The sequence below is a fragment of the Bufo bufo genome, chromosome 6, assembly GCF_905171765.1.
Source record: "Bufo bufo chromosome 6, aBufBuf1.1, whole genome shotgun sequence".
In the NCBI taxonomy this organism is placed as follows: domain Eukaryota; kingdom Metazoa; phylum Chordata; class Amphibia; order Anura; family Bufonidae; genus Bufo; species Bufo bufo.
The window spans coordinates 218060001-218077993 of record NC_053394.1 but is presented as its reverse complement, the minus strand read 5'-3'; the positions used below and the strand labels follow the sequence as shown (position 1 = coordinate 218077993).

Sequence of the window (17993 nt, the reverse complement as noted above, 5' to 3'; positions counted from 1 at the left end):
TCATGCAGGACAATGCTCCATTACACGCGTCTAAGTACTCCACAGCGTGGCTGGCAAGAAAGGGTATAAAAGAAGAAAATCTAATGACATGGCCTCCTTGTTCACCTGATCTGAACCCCATTGAGAACCTGTGGTCCATCATCAAATGTGAGATTTACAAGGAGGGAAAACAGTACACCTCTCTGAACAGTGTCTGGGAGGCTGTGGTTGCTGCTGCATGCAATGTTGATGGTGAACAGATCAAAACACTGACAGAATCCATGGATGGCAGGCTTTTGAGTGTCCTTGCAAAGAAAGGTGGCTATATTGGTCACTGATTTGTTTTTGTTTTGTTTTTGAATGTCAGAAATGTATATTTGTGAATGTTGAGATGTTATATTGGTTTCACTAGTAAAAATAAATAATTGAAATGGGTATATATTTGTTTTTTGTTAAGTTGCCTAATAATTATGCACAGTAATAGTCACCTGCACACACAGATATCCCCCTAAAATAGCTAAAACTAAAAACAAACTAAAAACTACTTCCAAAAATATTCAGCTTTGATATTAATGAGTTTTTTGGGTTCATTGAGAACATGGTTGTTGTTCAATAATAAAATTAATCCTCAAAAATACAACTTGCCTAATAATTCTGCACTCCCTGTATGTTTTGTAGTGCTGCATGTAATGTTTTCCAAGTAGGTCTTTAACAGTAGGACTGGAGGGAAGGGATAAAGTTGAGAATTTGGCATGTAGGGGGTGCAGTTTCAATTTTTGCCTCAGGCAGCAGAAAGGCTAGGTGAAGGGGCCTATGAGCCTTTAGCTACACCCCTGACTTCATCCTATTCAAGTGAAAGGGAATGAGCTTTAACACTAGGCACAATCACTACTAGAGGTATGGAACTGTGCCCGGTAAACAATGAAGGAGATGCGATGCTCACCAAAATACCATCACCCCATCAAATAGCTGATTGGTGGAGATGCTGAGAGTTTTGCTGAACTGATTGGCCATCAATTTTAATATCCTGGATAATCCATTTAAAGGGATTTTCCGAGATTTTTTAACTGATGACTTATCTTCTGGATAGGTCATCATTATCTGATTGTTGGAGGGCCTCCACCTAGGACCCCTCACTGATCAGCTGTTTAAGACGGCACTGGTGCTCGCAGTAGCACAGGAGCCTTTTCTCAGGTTACCAAGCACAGTGCCATACATTGTACAGGGGCTGTGCTTGCTATCACAGGTCAGCCCCATTCATTTAAAAGGGGCTAGCTTTAGCTAGGTCATGTGATCATTGACCGTCACATGAGACATGGCTTAGGCAAAGCTGCAAGAAGAGAGCTGTGCTACTGCGAGCACCAGTGCCTTCTCAAACACCTGATTGGTGGGGTCCCGGGTGTAGGACACCCACCAATCAGATAATGATGACCTATCCAGACATCAGGATACCACCTGACAACACACAAACATTACATTTGTGACACAACCTGGACAGAAAACCAATCAGTTCTCTATCCCTTGGACATTGCTTCTAGCCTAACATCACAGTCCACTGCTCAGCCAGCCCCACTAACCTTAGTATCAAAGCGTGTGTCGTAGCCGCTAAATTTTAAATTGAAAAAGAAAGTCACATACAGTATATTTGACTGGTCACCTCTCACATTGATTTTTCACTTTGATATATGCCTTCCTTCTGCAGTGTAAATTGTTAGAAGGTTTGCAGTCTTTCCTGGATGAATTGCTGCAATTGGCTGTATCTTAGCATGTTAAGAACAGGGTATAAAGCTTTATATTCTTAACGCAACATGTTGCAGGTTTGTCTGCCAGCAGAGGATTTAAAGAGGCTCAAGCTACATAGCCTCATAAATTGAGGTGAAGGGGAGCCAAAAGTACACAGGTTAACGTGAAGTTGGACGTCTGCCCAGGAACATCATGAAGACATAGATGGGAAGAACCTCTCACTTGTGCAGTTACCTACTCCTCTCTGTGAACTCTTACTTCTATATCTTTTTCCTGGAAATGTGAGCCATTAATTAGAGTAAATCATAGCTTCATCCAGCTCTTAAAGATGGTGGAGAGAAAATTACCAATAGGAAAATAGAGCAACGGAAATTATCCTCCGTTTTCAAACCAGTATTAACACACTAAGGACAACAAAATCTTAAACATGTGCTTTCTTATATCGAAGATTTCTCTAGTGCTTTTTATTGAAAGCAGCTATTTATAAGGCATCCCTCTGTTTTCTCCAAGGGCAATAGAGTGGTAATTCATAACTTTAAAACCAGAACCTCAATCAGCAGGAATTTCATTGACTGGATTGAGTACCCAATATCCAGAAGATCAGTGGATAATATTGCACAGAACAAAAAGGACCAGGGAAGCAGAGATCATTAGGGACATGTGAGCATCAAAAAGCAAGCTGTGAGTGATTGCTGGAGATTTTATTTTTATGCCACTCTTTAAACTCTGCAGATACTGAGATTTATTTTTCATTTTGCACTTCCAGCATGCTACTTTTGCTATGAAGCAAAAATAAAATAATAAATAACTGTGTTTTTTAACATAATACAAAGACAGTTGTGAATGTAAAGAGCAGGATAGCATTTTGATAATGTGCCAGGTGTCTTTTTTTCAGAAAATACATGTGTCTGGGGTGGACTATCATATTTTAACTCCATACTAAAGCTTATATTTACACGTTATCAGTGTAAAAATGATCTCGGCTACAAAAGGTCCTAAAGCCTCAAGTACAGAAGTGTTAAATATAGGTGTTACAAAGTGGATGTGGATCGGCTGTGTCCACTAAACAGATCTCACTTGGGGCTACTCATAAGGACATTATGTAAGTACTCCCCCTGGTCTTCACACTTTAACCCCTTACAGAGGTCTTGGCATTGCTGCAGGGGAACTATGGTCTCTGTTCAGTAGACAGCTGACCCAGTGTGAAACACCAAAGAGACAGGCAAAACTGTAGCCTGGACAAGCAGAGGTCAGGGCAGGCAGTGGTCATGCAATCCAAAGTCAGTCCTAACCTCAGGGTAGGCTGCTCAGGGTCAGTATGGAATTGAGGCAGAGATAAGGTCAGGCAGTGAAGGGTAAAATCTGGAGACAAGCAAAAGTCAGTATACAAGAGAGCGAAATAAGACAAGTAGCACTCTTTTGCAAAAAATCTAGATAATTAGAACCTATTGCTCAGGCACCCTCCCAGAGGAGAAGATGCCTTATATAACAAAAGGAGGTCTGCCATAGGCTGGAACTAATTAACTTGTGCCTGTGCTGGCCATTTAAGAACCCAACAGAGCTTGGACAAGTACCCTCTCAGCCTCAGAGCAGTGCTATTCCAGCAACCAGCCCAGTACCCCCAGGGCAGGAGGAGAGAGATGCCGGCGGATCCAAACCACCGTAAAAGAGTAATGGGTAAGCAATGGGGCGGCTGTTCCCACCAGGAAGGGTTGAGCGGCAGCAGGCACGGACTGCTGTCATAACAATAGGTTGCCTTTGTTTCCTTTATATTTACTGATCTGGCAGAATTATCATATTGTATTACATTTTTCTAACATTATAAACTTTTTCTTGACTATTTGAAAATGTTTAAAAGTCTAAGCATGCCCCAATTTCCAAGGTACTGCCGGCAAGGAAAAATAGTTTCTACATAAATGAATCAGGATATAAAAGACAAGAGAAAATTTAATAAAGGAAATCTTTTTTTTCCAGAACAAATAAGCAGAGCTGAGCAGAAATGCCAATATATTTAACCCTCACGATCCTCCACCATACCACAGAACATTCCTGTCTGCTATTGGTCCTGGGCAGTGGCAGCCAAGGGGTTAAGAAAAAGACTTTATACTGTAGAAGCAGAGTGTTCTACTCGGGCTGTGCTGCAGAACAAAATGTATTCTCTCTTGTAATTTAATATGATTGTGTCATGTTCTATTCATTCTAAATACTAACATGGAACTTTATAAGAGCAATCAGAGTCAACAGTCTAGAATAATGAACTAAGACACATTAGTAAGGAAGTAGACTAGAGTACAGAGGGATGAAATTAATGCTCCAGAAGTAAGTAGCAACATGGAGAGAGAAAAATCAGATTTTTCTTCTCTGGTTATGCTAAGTTATAGTCTTATGTAAGAAGACCATCAACAATTATAACAGAAATAATATTAAAAGAAGTATATTAAAAGAGTTCTATGAGATGAGAGGGAAAAGGTTCTGTCTGTTTCCAGAATAAGCGCCATTGTGTTTTTTAGTAACTACTTGCATTCCCCATGTAAGAACAATTCTAGAGCAAATTTTCATATAACTGTATGTCATATTATTCCTCTATTATTGCTGCTAGAAGTGTATGAATGAATGGGCAGCTGTCTGCAAAAAAGGTCCAAATGGGTGTTACCAGTAAGGCCCCTTTCACACGGGCGAGTATTCCGCGTGGATGCGATGAGTGAGTTCAACGCATTGCACCCGCACTGAATCCTGACCCATTCATTTCTATGGGGCTGTGCACACGAGCAGTGATTTTCACGCATCACTTGTGCGTTGTGTTAAAATCGCAGCATGCTCCTCTTTGTGTGTTTTTCACGTAACGCAGACCCCATGGAAATGAATGGGGTTGCGTGAAAATCACAAGCATCCGCAAGCAAGTGCGGATGTGGTGCGATTTTCATGCACGGTTGCTAGGTGACGATCGGGATGGGGACCCGATTGCTATTATTTTCCCTTATAACCATGTTATAAGGGAAAATAATAGCATTCTTAATACAGAATGCATAGTACAATAGGGCTGGAGGGGTGGAGGGGTTAAAAAAAATTAAAAAAATTTAACTCACCTTAATCCACTTGCTCGCGCAGCCGGCATCTCTTCTGTCTTTTACTGTGAGCAATAGGACCTTTGATGATGTCATTGCGTTCATCACATGGTCCGTCACATGATCTTTTACCATGGTGATGGATCATGTGATGGACCATGTGATGACCGGAGTGACGTCACCACAGGTCCTTTTCCTGCACACAGCAAAAAAGAAGACAGAAGAGATGCCGGGCTGCGCGAGCAAGTGGATTAAGGTGAGTTTAATTTTTTTTTATTTTTTTTTAACCCCTCCAGCCCTATTGTACTATGCATTCTGTATTCAGAATGCTATTATTTTCCCTTATAACCATCTTATAAGGGAAAATAATACAATCTACAGAACACCGATCCCAGGCCCGAACTTAGGTGAAGAAGTTCGGGTTTAGGTACCAAACATGCACGATTTTTCTCACGCGCATTACAATGTTTTGCACTCGCGCGGAAAAATCGTGCATGTTCCCGCAACGCACCCACACCTTTTCCCGCAACGCCCGTGTGAAAGAGGCCTTAGTGTTGTGTCTCTGCACAGACTGACATTATCCAATCAATGCTGCCAGTGTCAGACTGTGCAGGGACACAGCCCAACTGGTAACACCCAGTTGGAAATTCATTCCTACACTTCTAGTAGAAATAATAGAGGGACAGTACAACATAGAGCTATAAGAAATGATGCTTCAGAATTGTGTGGGAAATGCAAGTAGTTGCTAAATCAGACATGTGATGATAGTAAAGCTATGTGCTACTACCATCAGCAAGTATATAAAGGGTGATTCAAAAAGGATGGTGGGAAAGTAAAGGCCTGTAGGTAAAGTAAACAAATCCTGCTCTTGAAAAATGAAAGCTGCGATTGGTTGCTATGAAAGCTGTGATTGGTTGCTATGAAAGCTGCGATTGGTTGCTATGAAGGCAGTGATTGGTTGTTTGACGATACCTGAATAAAACCATACCAGAATGTTGAATCGACCGTGCTGGAATAAACGATTGACCAATGTTGCGCTGACCTCCAGGTTCACCAGATATAACACCCTGTGACTTTTTTGTGTGAGGATACCTTAAGAACTGATTGTATCTGTCCCTCCTACCCCAGCCACCAGATGTGAATCACCTAAAACAATGCATCACTGAAAAAGTGGAGTCCATATCCAAGCATAAGCTGGCACGGGTCTGGACAGAGTTCAACAACCGCCTACACATCTTCCATGTCACCAATGGAGGACACATTGAACATTTGAAGATAAAACTTGGATAGATGTGTGATGTTTCCTGTTCTCTCAGGAATTCTGAGGCTGTAATTTTGCATCATTCTTTTTGTATCATTCTGTACCACATCAGGAATAGCACTCGTATTGAAGTGGTGGCTTACAAGTTGATGGCTGGTAGACAGTTTTGGGAAGCTACTTCAACAGTGGCATCAGTATGGTGGTTTTCATGGTGTCTGATAACTACTGACTACAGTCAGATGGGGGATACTATATGTTCTTAGGGAGAGTGCCTAAACGGTATGAGGAGACTTATATGCCAGGCAATGCTGCCCTGGAATTTTTGGAAGAAAGGGATGCAAATGAGCAGTTAACAAGCTCTGTCTCTGATGCCACCAGATGTAAGGCAGCTATCCTAGAAGTCAATGTTCAGCCCTAATCGGCCTTGAGACATGACTCAAATAATAATTAAGCCAGATGTGGATGGGATTTTGGTGCAGAATCTGCACCAAAATCTGTGTCAGATCACTCACTCATGGACGTACCCTGCAAATTTGTCCAGACAAGCAATTGTGGCAAAATACAAGTGTTACATTCAGATTTTGTTACAGATTTGGCTGCAGGTGAAATCCACAGTAAAACAGTAAAACCATAGTGAAAACACACAGGTCCAACATATTGGGCATACAGAAACTGCACCAATATCTGTGTCATATATTGCACATGTAAACAGAGCCTGACTTAAAAAAAAAAAATATTAACAGAAATTGTGGCTGTATAGATGCCATGGGATAAAGAGACTGAAAGACTGATAAGGAGAAGGGTGATCGGTATCAGGCATGCTGCTTTTGTGCAAGATTAGATCTTGACTTACTGGATGCAATATTTGTTGACTGCACTTGGAAGATTTGGCATATCTGAGTCATTAACCTTGGATGCAAACACAAGGATGCAGACAGCAACATATCACTCCTGTAACAAGAAGGCAATGCAAGGTAATAGCTGCTTAAAGGGATACCACCAGGACATGTCTTATTACATATTAAGATATGACACCGGACTATATGTAATTCCATGATTTTATTTTTTATTTTTTTTATTGATATAATTTTTTTAAGCAGTCGCTCAATGCATTTTACGTCCTACTCTGGCTCTTTAAAGGCTATGAGGACATTTGTTATCATTGTATTTATAATTTTTATTGCATTACATTTTGTTTGGATGTTTAGCATGGCAAACAGCCTTCAGTCAGACCATTCACTCTGACCAGAGAGGATAGGGGATGAGTGACTCAATTAGAGTATCACACATTACATTGATAAGTGCAAGGCTCTTGTGTGGACATCTTTATTTTGGCCTATCAAGAGAATAGAGCTGTCATACTGCTATCCTATGCCTATTACAATGACGCTTACTCTTCAGATAACATCTCCCCTCACAGCAGCAGTAAACTGACAATAGGTCCCCTAAATATATAGGAGTGCTCACTGCTACAAAAGGGAAATCTTGGCATTTCATTTTCCATGGCATAGTACTGTCAAAATGAAAAAATGCCCAAAATTATTATTTCCCATGAATAATGAGTTAAAGACACCCCTATTTTGACAAAGGATCCTACTAATTTGGCCAAAGCCATTAGTTAGCTTTGTCTAGCAGCTAATTAGATTAGCCTCCCCGTAATATGCATGAGCGCTACTCTTATCTGTTTCTGTACATTCTATGCAGAAGTGCACATGCTTCATCTCAGCTCTTTTCAAACCCATCATCACATCATTCAGTTGGGTGAGGGTGGGGATCTGGGGGTTCTTATTATTTATGGAGGCTCCAGTAGTGGGACTTCTTTCAATCTTTTATTTGTCACCAATCAATTGAATAGATGATAAATGTTTGTGGATGGAATACCCCTTATCCTATTTAAGGCTATCTCCACCTCTACAACCAGATGTTTTATCAATTGACCCAATGCATCTAAAATAAAAATAAGAAGTTTTGCAATAGGTAGTGTTGAAAAATGTCATACTGTTTTGCGGCTGCAGCTCTTAGAAGCAATAGACGGACACGCTAATAGACTTGTGCCTAGACAGAGTACATAGGGCAAGTGAGTTGATGCATCTGATACAGTATACTTGGTGGGTGGAGGGGCAGGAACGGCACAGCCTGGTGTTACTTCTCCTTTCTTCTATAGCCTTATCTGCGGTTCCAGTTTGTGTTCTGGTGCTCACATCTAGCAGTGCACTTCTTCTGCACTAGCTCAGCGTCTAGGCAGCCAACTGGGCTAGGTGTCAAAGTGTAGCACACTTACCACTTACAGCTGACTGTGCCCAAAAAACTGTTTCTTGGCATGAACAGGTTTTTTTTTACAGTATGGTCCAAAAGTCTCCATTCAGCTGAGTCATGCCTTCACAAAGTGTGCTCACTCTGGTGAGCCATTCTAGCAACTCCTTGCACTCCACTACATGGGCTGGTTGACTACTAAGAGGCAGAATGGTGGTTCAGTGGTTAGTACATCTGCATGGAGTGTATATGTTCTCTTTGTGTTTGCATGGGTTTCCTCCCACACTCCAAAGAGATACTGATAGGGAACTTAGATTGTGAGCTCTACAGGGGACAGCTTGATGCTAATGTCTGTAAAGCGCTTCAGAATATGTCAACACTACATAAGTGAGATAAATAAGAGACTGCGTTTTTTCCATGTTTCTGCTCCCCTAACACATTTAAAGTCTAACTCAACAGCACAAAAAATTGTGGACAGTATCTACCAGACCCTCATAAACCAACCACTTTGAGGCAAGAATAAATGTAATGCATATAAAGTAGACACTAATAAACCAGGACAGAAACCATTCCAGAGACACAGAAATGGTTACCTTTACATTTCCCCTCCAGCATAATACCATATCTGTGTCTCTCACATGCATGTTCCTGACAGGAGTCATCTGTTTAAAAGATTAGGCCTTCAGACATCCTATGGCAATATAGATTTCTCTATTGTTTGGGTTTTATTATTTTCTTCCTTTAAAAAGAACACGTTTTCAAGTTTAAAAGCTATAACTTTTGACAATTTATTGACTGCATAACTAATAAAATGCTACCCAGCCGAAGTAAGCAGACAATTATCTGGTTTACATAGTAATAGAACAAGAGGTCTTGTGATAGTAAAAAATAGATGTCTAAATTCACTTCCTCGTGCACAGGCATTACTTTAATATAGGACATAAAGAAAAACATGATGATTTACCCTTTACCCTCTAAACGAAAGAATTATGGTACAAAAAAATATTAATTTGTGGGTTTTTAGGTCGGGTCCAGACACAAATCTGCAATGAATTCAAAGCAAAATCTGCATGTATTTGAGCTTGTTGAGGGTAAATCTGCAGCATGCTCATATTTTCATTCAGATTTTTTTCTGCTGAGAATAGATGGTTTTGAAAACCCCATCCACATGTGTTGTGCTGTAACTTACTGAGCATTTGTGCTGCCCAATAAAACAAAAAAAGGCCCAACAAATTCTGGAGGATGCAATATCTTTGTAAAAAGCCAGAAGAACCAGCAAAAGCTGACACCATGATTTAACAATAGCACTAGTTTCATCCAGGGCTTTTTTTCTCAGAGAAAAGGTGGTGGAACTCACCACCCCCTCCCCTGGCCACGCCCCTACCCACCCCTAGGACCGCCCCCTTTAGAGAACAGGGATGCAAGTAAAATTGCCAGTGACGGTCGTGACAGCCAGGCTGCCAGTGCCCGCGGCAGTGGCGACTCTAGGAACAATATATAGGGGGGGGGGGCACAAAGATACCACAGTCAAAAATGGGGGGGCAAAAACAAAATAAGTATATATAAATAAGATTACAAAATACAAGAGAATTGCGGTATGCAGGGATACATTTATAATAAAACAATTTACTTACAAAAGAAGCTATTCAGTCGTCTGCTGTGCCGTCCTCTGCTTGCTTCCGCGGATTCTTTCCCCTTCTTTCTGTCTCTCGTCAGTGCGCAGGCGTACTGTTATGGTGGATCTGTGGAAGACACACTGTTATGGGGGCATCTGTGGATGACACTTATTATGCCTCTTATTAGCCCTCATTATGCCTCTCATCACTCCCATATCAGCCCCCATGCCTCTCATTAGCCCCCATTATAAGCTATTATGCCTCATTAGCCCACATTATGCCTTTTATTAGCCCCCATATGCCTAATTAGCCCCCATTATGTTTCTAATTAGCCCCAATTATGCCTCATTATCCCTCATATGCATCATTAGCCCTCATATGCCTCATTAGCCCCCATATGCCTCTAATAGTCTAATTAGCCCCCATTGTGTCTCTAATTAGCCCCCATGATGCCTCTCATTAGCCCCCATGATGCCTCTCATTAGCCCCCATGATGCCTCTCATTAGCCCCCATGATGCCTCTCATTAGCCCCCATGATGCCTCTCATTAGCCCCCATGATGCCTCTCATTAGCCCCCATGATGCCTCTCATTAGCCCCCATTATGCATCATTATCCCCCATATGCCTCATTAGCCCCCATATGCCTCCAATTAGCCCCCATATGCCTCCAATTAGCCCCCATAGCCCCCATATGCCTCCAATTAGCCCCCATATGCCTCCAATTAGCCCCCATAGCCCCCAATTAGCCCCCATATGCCTCCAATTAGCCCCCATATGCCTCCAATTAGCCTCCATAGCCCCCATATGCCTCCAATTAGCCCCATATGCCTCCAATTAGCCCCATATGCCTCCAATTAGCCACCATAGCCCCCATATGCCTCCAATTAGCCCCCATATGCCTCCAATTAGCCCCCATTATGCCCCCAGCAGCCACATTTTTTATAAAATAAAAAACCACTTACCTCTCCTGCTCCTGGATGGACGCCGCCTGCAATTTTCTTTCTCCTTAGTCGACTGTGCTCTGAACTGGCGTGCACAGCGTGAGGTCACAGAGCGCCCTCACGCTGTGCGCAGCCCTGCACAGCCAACAGCCGAGGACCAGGAAGTGGTAAGTACAGAGCGTTCACCACTTCCTGGTCCTTCAGTACACTAAAGAGCGCTTCCATAATGGAAGCGCTCATTAGTATTCACCTGGGAGAATCAGCGGGGGGGGCACCCAGGGGGGGGCAAAGAACAACATAGGGGGGGAGATTGCCCCCCCTCGCCCCCCTCTAGCAACGCCACTAGCAGCGGGCCGGCTGGGCCCAGTAACTAAAGGGGGGGCGGGGGGAGTCGGCAAAAATAGGTGGCGGAACGCCGTTCCAGCGCGTTCCACCAGAAAAAAAGCTCTGGTTTCATCTATTATGATTCAAGGTAACAAGTCCTCAGGATAGGTCATCAATATCAGATCAGGATCCAACACCTGCCACCCCCCACTGATCAGATGTTCCCTGCAGCCTCCGATGCCAGAATTACCACCTTGAACGGAGTCAGCAGCACAGCTCCATTCTTAGTGTAGTGGCCATGCTGGGTGAATGGGATAGGTCACCAATATTGTTAACCCAGAAAACCCCTATAAAAGGAAGGGGGGGGGGTCCTCTGTTCTGGACACTCATCTCTTGGCCAGGGTTGTGAGTGGTTACAAGCTTTTGTTGCTCTACAGCACCTCTCCTGTCTTACACAGACAACCTATTGATTTAAATGGGCACTGTAATACCTCATTTCCCCTGTAATAGTGCTTCAGGGAAGCAAGGCACTTACTGCCAAGTTACTCTACAGATTACAGCTGATCACTAGGGTTCCCAGTAGGTTCTATGATCATCATATTTTCAAGGGGCCCTTCTAATAAGTAGTGATTGCCCAACGCAGACAAACCCTTGAATAGGACCTAACAACTTACAGTATTGTTACATCCATCTTATTGTTGTATCATTATTGGGTGTTACAGGCAGTAAATATGGGGCGACTGTGTCAACCAACCGCTTTGACTTTGGGCTAGTTCTGAGGGAATTATCTTGGAGGTCCCCCGGGTTTTTACCCTTTAACCCTTATACAGGAATCTGGCCTTCATTGAAGTGGAGCCACCAGGTCACTACCGTTTGGAATAGCCTCTGTGTCGTTGACTGCTGACCCACTGGAGTCAGAGACATTGGTGAGAGGCATCACGGGTTTAGGCCATACATGTAGTCAGGAAACAAGCAGAGGTCAGAGCAGGCAAATCTGTGCAAATCTGTGAAGCAGCCCAGAGGTCAGGACTGTGGCTCAGGGTTATTATGGTAAACAAGCATGGGTCAGGTCAAATAGCAGAGCCAGGAGCCAGGGAACAAGCAGAATTCAGTACACAGACAGACAAATGGATTACAGTATACCTCTTTTTCAGGACCTAGCAAGCAAGTGTAACCAAAAGCAATCTAAAGGATTGCTCAGACAAGGAAGTGAGGTAAGCAGGGTTGATAAGTTCATTAGTCAAGCAGCAACGTGGGACACAGGAGTCTGACAGCTGGGCAGATGCTAGGTGAGAGATGTGATGTCCATGCCCGCCCAGAATAGCAGTGTCTCAGCGGGCACTGAGCACCACCATGACATTATTTAAATATAAAAATACATTTATTAGTATTACTAAAATGGACCATCTTGGTACTAGGTGTAACTCAACAGCATGTCTCTTGGCTATGTGTTTGATATCATTATTGGTCACTGGTATGTATCCTGCATATGCCACTTTTGTTTAGCACATTTTAGCAAATTTCTCACAAAGTGAAGGCTTATATATAGGTGCACAATATGGAACTAAATACATCTGCTATTATAAGATAAGGTATAAATCTTTAAATGTCACCAGTGAGGAAATTATAAAGGAGTTTCCAATATACTTTGATAGCAGAGTTCAGTTTCTCATGTAGGACCAGCCCTTACTATATCTGAAACTAAATTCACTATGAATGGCAAACTCAACTCAATAAATTATCATCGGTATTATTTGAAACAGAGTTTAGGTGAAAATCACGCTTCTAATCTATTAATGGCTGTTCCTAGTTACACTGCATAGCATCTGGTATTGCTGAATGGCTACCCTTAATCTCAGTTGTTGACATGTGGATTGGGTCTGTTATAACTGATTACCTTGGAGCGAATATTTGCTGTAGCGAGTATTATATAACCTACCCTAGGGCCCACCCACATTTTTTCAGGGGTAGCCTGCCACCTAGGCTGTCCCTGCAGACCCTGTCAGTATCCTGCTGACCAGTCCCTGTCTTTACACTCTTTGTTGGGTGATTCAGGAGCACATGGTCACGCAGAGGCAGGCCGCAGCAAGATGCTGCAATATAATTGATAATGGGGGCCCCTGCAGCGACATCAAGAAGGTGGGGAACGAGGTAATGGCTGACCCGCCTCTGTACCTAGAAGTCTTCTCAGCATCTGCTCCCTGGAGTTAAGTAACCAGTAACTGGCACATGGGCTATCACTATGCCTCTGCCCACAGTGGGCAATGTACTATGCATGCCAGGACCGGTGGTGAAGCGCACAAGCACTGGATTATGAATGGAGATGAAAATGATGCCACAAGGATACAGGGCTGGCCGGACGATACAGAGGTGAGGAGTCAGGCGCAAATAAGGAGAGGAGCACTGGGCACTTGCATCACACTCGCCACCCCTGGGCACTTGCAATCGCTAATTTGCATATCTTTATCCTCAAAAAATAAAACGGGTGGCATACGGATGTCATCAATTTTATTTTTCCGGATCCACTGCAACAATGCCTAAAACGGACAAGAATAGGACATGTTCTATTTTTTTTTTTTGCGGGGCTATGGAACTGATATACTGATGCGGACAGCACACGGTGTGCTGTCCGCATCTTTTGCGGACCCATTGAAATAAATGGGTCCGCATCCTATCCGCAAAAAAAAGGAACGAATACGGAAGCAAACAACGTTCGTGTGCATGTAGCCTAAAACATGTTATGTAGGTGATAGACTCCATTTAACAGTATTTATAGATATGCTTTACAGCTGCCACCATGGGCCATAGACACATTAACTTGTATAAATCCAAATGTGGCCATATCTTGCCCCAATCACGATGCCCCCCCCCCCCCCCCCCCCCCCCCTTCCCCCTAGCCTAATCCTCCTGCATTCTCCTGCAGGGGGAAAAGTGACACCAGATGGCTGGACTGCTCCGGTCACTTCAAAAGGCATAGGGTCAATAAGATCCTTTTGTTAAACATCTCCAGCAGGGCTGGACAAGTTTTACATAACAAAGATAGAAGAACAAATGTTCCCCTGCCTCTGTTTGTTGCATACCTCCGATGTGGCAATTACAGCACCTGGGGTATGCAGGCACTTCACAGTCAGGAGGATCAAAGCATTCCCCCGCTGGAAGCGCGCTGCGCACTCCTCTGGAGGCACGTGCAGGGACGCTCGGGCTGGTGTGGCGACGTCATATTGCCACGCCGGCCTGCGTGTCCTTGCCTGTGGTGTACGCGCATGCCGCACGGGAGCGAGCGCCACAGGATTTAAATCCCAGCGGCCCTGCGCTCTTCAGTTGAGCCGTGCAGCCTGGAAAAGAGAATCAGACCCTAGAGATGAGCATCCCTGGAACACGAGCATTAACCCTGGACTGGAATAAGTATTATTAACCCCTGCTATACCACCAACGCTTTTTACCCCTGCTATAAACCCTTGGTTATCCCTGCCACATATACCCCTATATTAACGCCTTCCCTGCATTGCCCTGTTATCCCTGCTGATCCACTGCCACCAATCCCCTGTCCGGCATTAACCCCTGCTATTCCCCTGCCCTGCATTCCTACCCACTGCTACCAATCCCTGCTGTAACCCTGATCCCTGTACTCACTTGCATTAACCTCTACAACCTCTGTTCCCCTGAAATACCCCCTGCTGTACCCTTGCAGCGGATATTGTGTTTAACCCCTTGTTTCCCTATAGGGACAGAGTATATAGCCGGGTTGGGCGGGTTGATGCTATTTATGTGTGTACTGTATGTAATTATTGATGTTTAGGTAGAGTTTGGGGTGGAATATTAGAATATTGTAGTGTGTGTTGCGTAGTTTAGGTGTATTATAGTATTGTTAATGTATTACTGTGTGCGACTATAGGTATATATATTTATATGTCCATTGATCTAAAAATATAAAATTATAGCAATAGACTGTAGACGTGTAATTGTTTTAATAAATTCCTATTATTATTCAAAGTACAGCGTATAGTCATTTATTGTAGTAGTCGCCGCCATAGTAGTAATTCGCACGTAGTTAAGGGAATTTTGTAAGGCAGCGGAGGTTAGTTTCTTTTAAGGTATAAATAGGCAGAGTCATCAATAGATGACTTACGCCTATTTATTAATATTAATTATTGAGATTGCCCAAAATATCAATAATTATTTCCTTTAACACTTATTTTTCTTAAATCATAATTTTCTCTAATCTTGGATGACATTTTAGACCTTTGGAACCAATTACTCCAATTACAATGGTTTCATAATACAATGGTTGTCACAAAACCAATTAATATTGTAACTTGAGGGACCACTGTACTAAATCGTGCCATTTCTCCTGTGCCCCTGTTTTCTATAGGTATCCTAGGGGTGTATTGAATGTGTACGGGGCTGAACCATTGAAGGATGGGTAACCAATAAACTCCAGAAAGGAAATTTATTAAAGGGATATTGTTATCAGGGAAATTTATTGCGTACTGCTAGGATATGGATCCATGGATTTCTGTGCGACTGTCGCAGTCACAGCATGTGGCATGTTGCAGTGCGACACCATTGACTATCATTACAAAAATCTTGCACGACACATGCTGCAATGTAGTTGTACCCTTTGTTGTGCGACTTATAGTCCTGCGACACGTCACCGTATAGTTCTTCCCTTATACTATCTGAACACATATGTAAATACTGTATTTCCTGTTTTATAGGCGGTATCCAAAATGTCCAACGTTTTTGGAAATTAGCGCATTTGGGAATTCTCGGAAGTGATTTCACTTCAAGAAGCACTGCAAGAAGCAGTGTTAACTCATTATCTGTAGTCTTATCTTATTACATTCAATATGGCCGCTGTCATATGGAGAAACTGATTGTGAAGTCATCATTAGAATCCTGGCAGATGACTCACCTACTAGTGATGTCATAATTGGGTATTAGGTAAGATGACGCACTGACGCAATCCTCGGTCTCCTGGGCTGACTTTCACCATTAGAGGACCTCTGACGAGCAGCACAGGACCAGATTGGGTAAGTTTGGCCGCTTTTCTCCTCGTGTTTGGAAATTGTTTTGCTGATCTTTATTTTCTTTCTCTTCTATACAATGTGAGAGCTGCATTTGACCCTCGAAAATCTGCCTGAGGTGTAACACTCAACCTCCTCCACTGGAAGAATCTCAGGAGAAAATGAAGAAGGAACCTTCACCCCCATTCAAGGACCAGAACAGAAATCCAAGACCATTTTATAATAAATAAAGGTTTTTGTGTGTGTTTCTTAAAAAAATATGATTGTTGTGTCTTTTTTCTTAAATACTAAATTGGGCCATTTCTCCTGCACCCCTGTTTTCTATAGGTATCCTAGGTGTGTATTGAATGGGTACAGGGCTGAACCCTTGAAGGATGGGTAACCATTAAAATCTAGAGAGGAAATTTATTAACGGGATATGGCTATCCTATGGCGTACTGCTAGGATATGGATCCATGGATTTCTGTGCGATGGTCGTGTTGCAGTCGCAGCATGTGGCATGTGGTAATGCAACACCATTGACTATCATTACAAAAAATGTAATGCGTCATTGGTGCGGCACATGTCGCAATGTAGTTGTACCCTTTTTGTTCTCTGCATGGAATGGATTATTCAGTAAGTTCCCTGCAGCTAACAAATGTTAGCACATAAGTGACAAATCGCTAAAAGCAGTGTGTTGGTCATTACTTTGATGACAAGTTTCCTTTAAGTGGTCATGTTTCTGGAAGAAAGCAGCAATGTTTCTTTAATCTAATGCAAATTCCGGGAAATTCAGGAACTTACTAATGTAATAAGTAGATTGTGAATAAAGGATTTGTAGTAATGATCCCTCGATCATTATACTGTGCAATAGATCAACATGCAACAACGGCAGAGATTGCTATCATACCGGGGTACTAGGCTACGTTTTTGAGTGCATCAGATACATACTGTAAAGTTCCTGTCCGACTTAAGGTCCACTAAGGCATGGGGGCCAAGGTGTGAATGCTAATTCTGCACCCTTCATGACCTGTGGGACATCACCGATGACTCATAGGTGGGAGGCATCCCAGAGGTCCCCCTTGCCAGTGGTGCTGTATTTTTGCATCTTATAAAGGGAATACTAGTGAGCACTTCCATAATGGAAGCGCTCACTAGTATGCAAAAGGCGAGAGAGTGAAGCAATGTACTTATCCCCTCCTCCTGCTTGCTCTTCTCAGGTCCCGCGCTGCTTTGTCCTGGCTGCTTGCAGCAGCAGGACATACAGAGCGCACTATGACGCTGTAGGCCAGTGGTGGCGAACCTATAGCACGGGTGCCAGAAACGGCTCTCAGAACCCTCTTTATGGGCACCCGCACCGTGGAAAAAGTCTATGGTGTACCAATATGCATTAGACTTTCCCTGCTATTCATCAGCTCAGGAAACACTATGAAGAGCACAGGCAGCGCATTGAATGTAGGCAAGCTATTATAGCTAAATGATAAAGTAGATGGAAGGTTTGCCATCACTGCTGTAGGCAGTCAGCTGACTGTGCAGCACGGGACCTGAGAGGAGAAGAGAACGAGGAGACCACTGTACCTGTAGGAGCGGCGGAGCAGGAGAGGTAAGTTACTTTATTTATTTTGAAATCTGATCTGAGGTCTAATGGGAGCCTGGAGGTCTGATTGGGGGTCTAGAGGTCTCATTGGGGGCCTGGAAGTCTAATGGGGGAGTCTGATTGGGGGTCTGGAGGTCTAATAGGGGTCTGATTGGGGCCCTGGAGATCTTATTGGGGTCTGGAGGTCTAAAACTGGGGTCTGACATA

The 17993-nt window shown here is 43.1% G+C and overlaps 1 protein-coding gene across 1 annotated transcript in view; it reads right to left on the bottom strand.

The window, feature by feature from the left end:
- The window catches only part of LOC121004622 (heparan-alpha-glucosaminide N-acetyltransferase-like), a 771952-nt gene that overhangs the window by 300313 nt on the left and 453646 nt on the right, over nucleotides 1–17993 (bottom strand). The window lies entirely within an intron of this gene.